Below are 7,051 nucleotides of genomic sequence, written 5' to 3' on the forward strand. Positions count from 1 at the left end.
TTTAACACTCAGGAAAGGCTGGGGCTGCTTTTTTCTGAAAAACAGAAGGTTGATGGAAGTCTTTGAGATTATGAAGGGATTCAATAATCCAATAGGAATTTCAGTCGAAACCTCTTTACCCAAGTGGTGAGAATGTGGAACTGACTAACACAGCGAGTGGTTGAGGTGAACAGCATGAATACATTGAACGTAAAGCTAGATACATACATGAGGGAGAAAGGAATAGAAGGAGATGCTGATGGAGGGAGATGTAGAGGGGTGGATGGAGGATCATGTAGAGCATAAATACTGACACAGACCATGGCTAACCTCAGCCGGTATGGGAATTTAACCTGTGCTGTTGGTGTCACTCATCACAAACCAGCCAACTGACCTAACGGATCCCAGTGTAAATCTGTAATAACTCCTTAAATATTACTGATTGCCTGAATCCGCCATACTGTTTAATGTTGTTCCCCAGTGCACTTCAGACAACTTGCCCCTCATACCCTGATAGTTTTCTTCTGTGAGAAGCACCAAGATCAATTAAACAGAAGAACCAAGGCGCAGGCTTGGAGGGCCAAAGGGCCTGTTCCCATGCTGGTCCTTTCTTTGTTCTTTTGTCGCTAAGCATGCAGGTACAGAAGGCAGTAAAGAAGGCAAATGGTCTGCTAGCCCTCAATGCGAGCAGATTCAAGTGCAGGAGCAGGAATATCTTGCTGTCATTGTACAGGGCCTTGGCGAGGCCGTACCTGGAATATTGTGTGCAGTTTTGGCCTCCTTATCTGAGGAAGGATGTTCTTGCTTGAGAGGGAGTGCAGCGGTTTTCCAAGCTGATTTCTGGGATGGTGGGATTGACGTACGAGAGATTGAATCAGTTAGGATTGTATTCGCTGGAGTTCAGAATACTGGAGTGGGGGGAGGGAATCTCATAGAAACCTATAATATTCTAACAGGGTAGATAGGGCTGGTTTAGCTCAGTGGGCTAAACAGCTGGTTTGTGTTGCAGAGCAAAGCTAGCAGCGCGGGTTCAATTCCCGTACCAGCTTATCCAAACAGGTCTCAGAATGTGGTGACTAGGGGCATGTCACAGTAGCTTCATACTTGTGACAATAAAAGATTATTATTATTATTAGATGCAGGTAAGATTTTCCCGATGGTGGGAGTGTACAGAACCAGAGGTCGCATTTAGGACAGAGATGAGTAATGTCTTCATCAGAGAGGGTGAGCCTGTGGAATTTGTTACCACAGGAAATAGTTGAGGCCCATACATTGTATATTTTCAAAAAGCAGTTACCGGTAGATATAGCACTGAGGGCGAAGGGGATCAAAGGAAATGGAGGGGAAAGCGGGATTAAGATATTGAGTCGAATGATAAGCCATGATCATAATGAGTGGCAGAGCAGGTGCAAAGTGCCAAATGATCTGTTCCTGCTCCTATTTTCTATATAATCCGTTCCCACACTAAGAGCAGATGAATGGTCTCTCTCCCGTGTGAATTCGCTGATGTTTCCGCAGGTTGGATGAATCAATGAATTCCTTCCCACACTGAGAGCAGGTGAATGGCTTCTCCCCAGTGTGAACTCGCTGATGTTTCCGCAGGTTGGATGAAAGGCTGAATCCCTTCCCACACTGAGAGCAGGTGTACGGCTTCTCCCCAGTGTGAACTCGCTGATGTCTCTGCAGACTGGATAACTGTGTGAATCCCTTCCCACACTGAGAGCAGGTGAATGGCTTCTCCCCAGTGTGAATTTGTTTATGTTTCCACAGGGAGGATGAATCAATGAATCCCTTCCCACACTGAGAGCAGGTGAATGGTCTCTCCCCAGTGTGAACTCGCTGGTGTGTCTGCAGACTGGATAACTGTGTGAATCCCTTCCCACAGAGGGAGCAGGTGAATGGCTTCTCCCCGGTGTGAACTCGCTGGTGTGTCTGCAGACTGGATAACTGTGTGAATCCATTCCCACAGAGGGAGCAGGTGAATGGCTTCTCACCAGTGTGAACCCGCTGGTGTGTCTGCAGATGGGAGAACTGTGTGAATCCCTTCCCACAGAGGGAGCAGGTGAATGGCTTCTCCCCATTGTGAACTCGCTGGTGTGTCTGCAGACTGGATAACTGAGTGAATCCATTCCCACAGAGGGAGCAGATGAATGGCCTCTCCCCAGTGTGAACTCGTTCGTGTTTCCGCAGGTTGGATAAATCACGGAATCCCTTCGCACACTGAGAGCAGGTGAATGGTCTCTCCCCAGTGTGAAATCGCTGATGTTTCCGCAGGTTGGATGAATGGCTGAATCCCATCCCACACTGAGAGCAGGTGAACGGCCTCTCCCCAGTGTGAATTCGCTGATGTTTCCGCAGGGTGGATGAATCAATGAATCCCTTCCCACACTGAGAGCAGGTGAATGGCCTTTCCCCAGTGTGAATTCGTTGATGTGTTTACAGGTGGAATACTCGAGTGAATCCCTTCCCACAATGAGAGCAGGTGAATGGCCTCTCCCCAGTGTGAACTTGCTGGTGTGACTGCAGGGTGGAGAACAGAGTGAATCCCTTCCCACACTGAGAGCAGGTGAACGGCCGATGCCCAGTGTGACTGCGTCGATGAATCTCCAGCACAGATGGGGCTCTGAATCCCTTCCCACAGTCCCCACATTTCCACGGTTTCTCCATGTTTTGGGTCTCCTCGTGTCTCTCCAGGTTCGACAATCAGTGGAAGCCTTATCTACACACAGAACATGTGCACTGTCTCTCCTCACTGTGAATGGTGTGATGTTTTTTCAGGCTGTGTATCTGGTTTCGGCTCTTTCTACAGTCAGCTCACTGGAACACTCTCACTCGGGTGTGTGTTGTGTGGGTCTCGGTGCTTTTCCAGTCACACTCACTTTTAAAATCTTTTGAAGCCAACAGATCGGACAAACATTTCTCCTTCTCGCCGATGATATTCAGATCAGAAGGAATAGAGCAAGTTTGTCACATTGAGACATGGTGATTGAGATTTCTGTCTATAATTCCTCCTCTTCCAACATCCTTTAAAAACAATTTACAAAGTCATCAGTGAGCACAGGATAGAAATTCACAATAACTTCATTGCAATGTAAGCCTACATGTGACAATAAAGATTATTATTATTAAAATTCAGCGCAGACAATTCTAGTTCCGATGGAACATTATTTCCTCTCTCATTCTCCAAAAGCTGTAAATCTCCATCCCGCACACTCTCCCTCCATTCTCACTCTGCTGTATCTAATATTCACCCTCCCAATTCTCCTGAAGGTGCTGATTCATGTTGATTGACAGATCCCAGCTCAGCTCACTGTTTCCTGACCAGGACACAGAGATTAGAATAGAAGCAAGAGTTGGCCATTCGGCCCACCGAGTCTGCTAACCATTCAATGAGATCCTTGGCCGATCTACCTCAGCACCATTTTCCCCACACGATCCCCATATCCCTCGATATCTTCAATATCTGGAAACCTAGCAACATTTGTCTTGAACATACCTAATGACTGAGGCTCCACATTCCTCTGGGGTACAGAATTCCAAAGCTTCACCACATCCTCGAGTGAAGAAATCCTTCCTCATCTCAGCTTTCACTCTATTTTCCTACCTGTTCCCCATAACCCTGAACTCCATCGTCAATAAAATATCTGTCAAACTTGTGCTTCAATATATTCAATAACGCCCAGATACAACCGGTCCCTGTGGAAGAGAAATCCAAAGACTAACAACCATCTGAGGGAAGAGATGACTGGAAATCTATAACGTAGCTACAGTCTTATATTACAAGAGAAGAAATAATAATAAATTTACTTCATTGCAGAATGGTAAATAATATATCTTATCTGTGCCATGTAACAACACTGTCTGTCTGTCGGAAAAGATTTTCAAGATCAGTGTGACTAAAAAAACCCGATACACACTCGACTCAAATGAGAGTGTTCCAGTGAACTGACTGTGGAAAGAGCTTTAACCAGTTACACCGTCTGAAAAAACACCACCATTCAGAGCGGGGAGGGACCGTACACATGCCCACTGTGGGGACAAGACTTCAACTGATCGTCAAACATGGAAAGCAAAAACAACACCAGCAGCATGCTGAAACCATGGAAATATGGGGACAGTGGGAAGGGATTCAGATCCCCATGTGAGCTGAAGACTTATCACCATAGGCATACCAGCGACAGACCATTCACCTGTTCGGAGTGTGGAAAGGGATTCGCCCAGTTATTCCAGTGAGGATTTATCCTTGAGGTGGGCAATATCATCGTTCTTTTTCTTTTTGTTCTCAGAGGGGTTGCCCTGCCAGAAGTAAGCTGGTGAATGAGAGTGAGGTGGGGGCTGCAGTTGTTGAACCAGTTTTGGCTGGTTTTGTCTGGGTCGGAGCCTTGGGGGGGGGGGGGGGGGTTGATTTCAATTTGTGTATCTGGGTGGGGCATTGGCGGGAGATGGGGTGAGCTTGCTGGTGATGACTATAGAACTGTTTTTGTTTTACTCTCAGGGTGTGTGTGGCGGCCATCTTGTGTGGCCTCTTGGCCTGTACTTTTTGAAGATTTACTCGATCGTCCCTCACGGTGGAAACGGCCGATTCCATGATGGGGAAGTGGGGGTGGGAGACCCCGGATTCGGCTGGTCACCTAGAATGTAAAGGGATTGGGTGGAACAGTGAAGGGGTTGTGTGTTTTCGCTCACTGAAAGAATCTAAATACTGGTGTGGTGTTCTTGTAGGAGACTCACTTGCGGGTTAGAGATCAGACCAGGGTGGCACGATGGCACAGTGGTTAGCCCTGCTGCCTCATGGTGCAGAGGTCCCAGGTTCGATCCTGGCCCCGCATCATTGGCTGTGTGGAGTTTGCTCATTCTTCCCATTACCCCACAACCCAAAGCTGTGCAGGTTAGGTGGATTGGCCACCGGAAATTGTCACTTAATTGGAAAAAAAATAATTGGGTACTCTAAATATATAAATACTCTATTGTTGGGTACTCTAAATATTCTCTAAATTTTCTAAATATATAGAAAACAAAATAAAGATCAGACCAGATGGCGGAGGGGTTAGCCAAGTGTTTCACTCGGGCTTTGACAAAGGGCTCGAGCTGCTGCAATTCTAATCAATAAAGAGATTCCTCTTTCGATCACTGGGCTCGTTCCTGACACTAATGGGAGATACATGGTGGTCAGCGGGTCGTAGGCAGGTACATTGGTGGTGCTGGTGTATGTCTATGACCCTAACTGGGTAGCACGGCAGCCCAGTGGTTAGCACTATTGCTTCACAGTGCCAGGGACCCAGGGTTCAATTCCTGGCTTGGGTCACTGTCTGTGCAAAGTTTGCACGTTCTCTCCGTGTCAATGTGGGTTTCCTCCGGGTGTTCCGGTTTCTTCCCACAGTTCCAAAAGACGTGCTGTTAGGTAATTTGAACATTCTGAATTCTCCCTCAGTGTACCTGAACAGGCGCTGGAATAGGTGACCAAGGGATTTTCACAGTAACTTCATTGCAGTGTTAATAATAAAGAATGTACGGGCAGCACGGTGGCCTAGTGGTTAGCACAACCGCCTCACGGCGCTGAGGTCCCAGGTTCGATCCTGGCTCTGGGTCACTGTCCGTGTGGAGTTTGCACACTCTCCCCGTGTCTGCGTGGGTTTCGCCCCCACAACCCAAAAAAAATGTGCACAGTAGGTGGATTGGCCATGCTAAATTGCCCCTTAATTGGAAAAAATAATTGGGTAATCTAAATTTAATTAAAAAAAAAAAATAATAAAGAATGTGGCAATAATAAAGATTATTATTATGTGGTATTTGGGAAAAAATTGTTGGGATCCATCCCAGACCTGGATACAGATCAATTATATCTTGGAGGGGACTTCAATTGTGTTCTGGATCCTAAATGGACTGGTCCAACCTCATTCAACCACAACAAAAACATGATAAAGGAATTAAACCAGACAGACACCCAGCATCAACAATAGCAAACGCAGCAAAAGATTTTTTAAAAGTGTTCCCATCAGCAGATTATAAAAGGATTTCGGGACACAGATTTAAGATTGTGAACAAGATCTACAGGAGAGATAGGAGGTAATCATTTTATACAGTAAGTGATAATGATCTGAACTCGATGCTTACACCCAAGGTCGATAATCTCCAGGTCCTGATAACCCGAATGGTGCTGTCAGAATTTGATGTGAGGATTGGTTGAGTTTCCTGTCTACAAATCCCTTTCTAATCCCCCGTGAAAGAAGTTTACAAAGGCATCACTGTCAGTCCAGAAACGTAATTCAGGAAAAATAACTATTTCTCCTGGTTTGCATTTGCTGTGTGTAAATCCTCCCCTACTAATCCCCTGTAAAAACAGTTTCCAAAATGAATCACTGTCAGTCCAGAATAGAAATTCACAACATTCGCTCTTCGTGCTCCCTGATCCAGGATGACCGTTCATGCCACCCGCTGCACACTGACCCGCTTTTCCATGAGCAGTCCCCTGATTTGAGGGTGATGTTGACTCAGGGTTGCGAGTTTCCGCCCTGGGTCTTCATGTGCTGAACAGAGCCGCAGAGCTTTGGACGCATGGAACAGAATGTCTAATAAGACAGTGAAATCCGGAGAGCAGGATTGGCTTCCTTTTCTTTCCATCTCTGCCACCGCTTTGCATCATCAAGTAGACATTGGGACTCAAAGGCTAATCCAGTTTGATGGACAAGTTGTCTCCATTCTGAACAATGGGGAACAAGCTCCTCCCACTCATTGAAACATCGCCCCGACAAAGATGAGAAACGCGCATGCGCCCTGCTGCACATCCAATAAAGATGGCGGCCGTTAACCCGAGCCGAATATGAGGAGCTGCAGCTCCGCTCGGTACAAATTGGGACCGGTAAACTTTTCCAAGGTTTGCAATTGCAACAACTTTATACAACGTTTCCGCCCGCACCCGCGATCTCTCGCTCCCTCCATATTGTTAAACGCCATTTACCAATTCCAGATGTGAAGACACAGCACTTCTCTTTCGCCATTACCCACACTGCGCATGCTTCAATCACAGCAGGCCCCACCCCTCATTCACTCCGATTGGTTGGAGGACCAGCCG

General features: G+C 46.7%; 1 pseudogene; it reads right to left on the reverse strand.

The window, feature by feature from the left end:
* Positions 1–1,467: 1,467 nt before the first annotated feature.
* Positions 1,468–2,565, reverse strand: LOC119959480 (annotated as a pseudogene).
* Between the last annotated feature and the right edge of the window lie 4,486 nt (positions 2,566–7,051).

Source organism: Scyliorhinus canicula, unplaced genomic scaffold, assembly GCF_902713615.1.
Source record: "Scyliorhinus canicula unplaced genomic scaffold, sScyCan1.1, whole genome shotgun sequence".
In the NCBI taxonomy this organism is placed as follows: domain Eukaryota; kingdom Metazoa; phylum Chordata; class Chondrichthyes; order Carcharhiniformes; family Scyliorhinidae; genus Scyliorhinus; species Scyliorhinus canicula.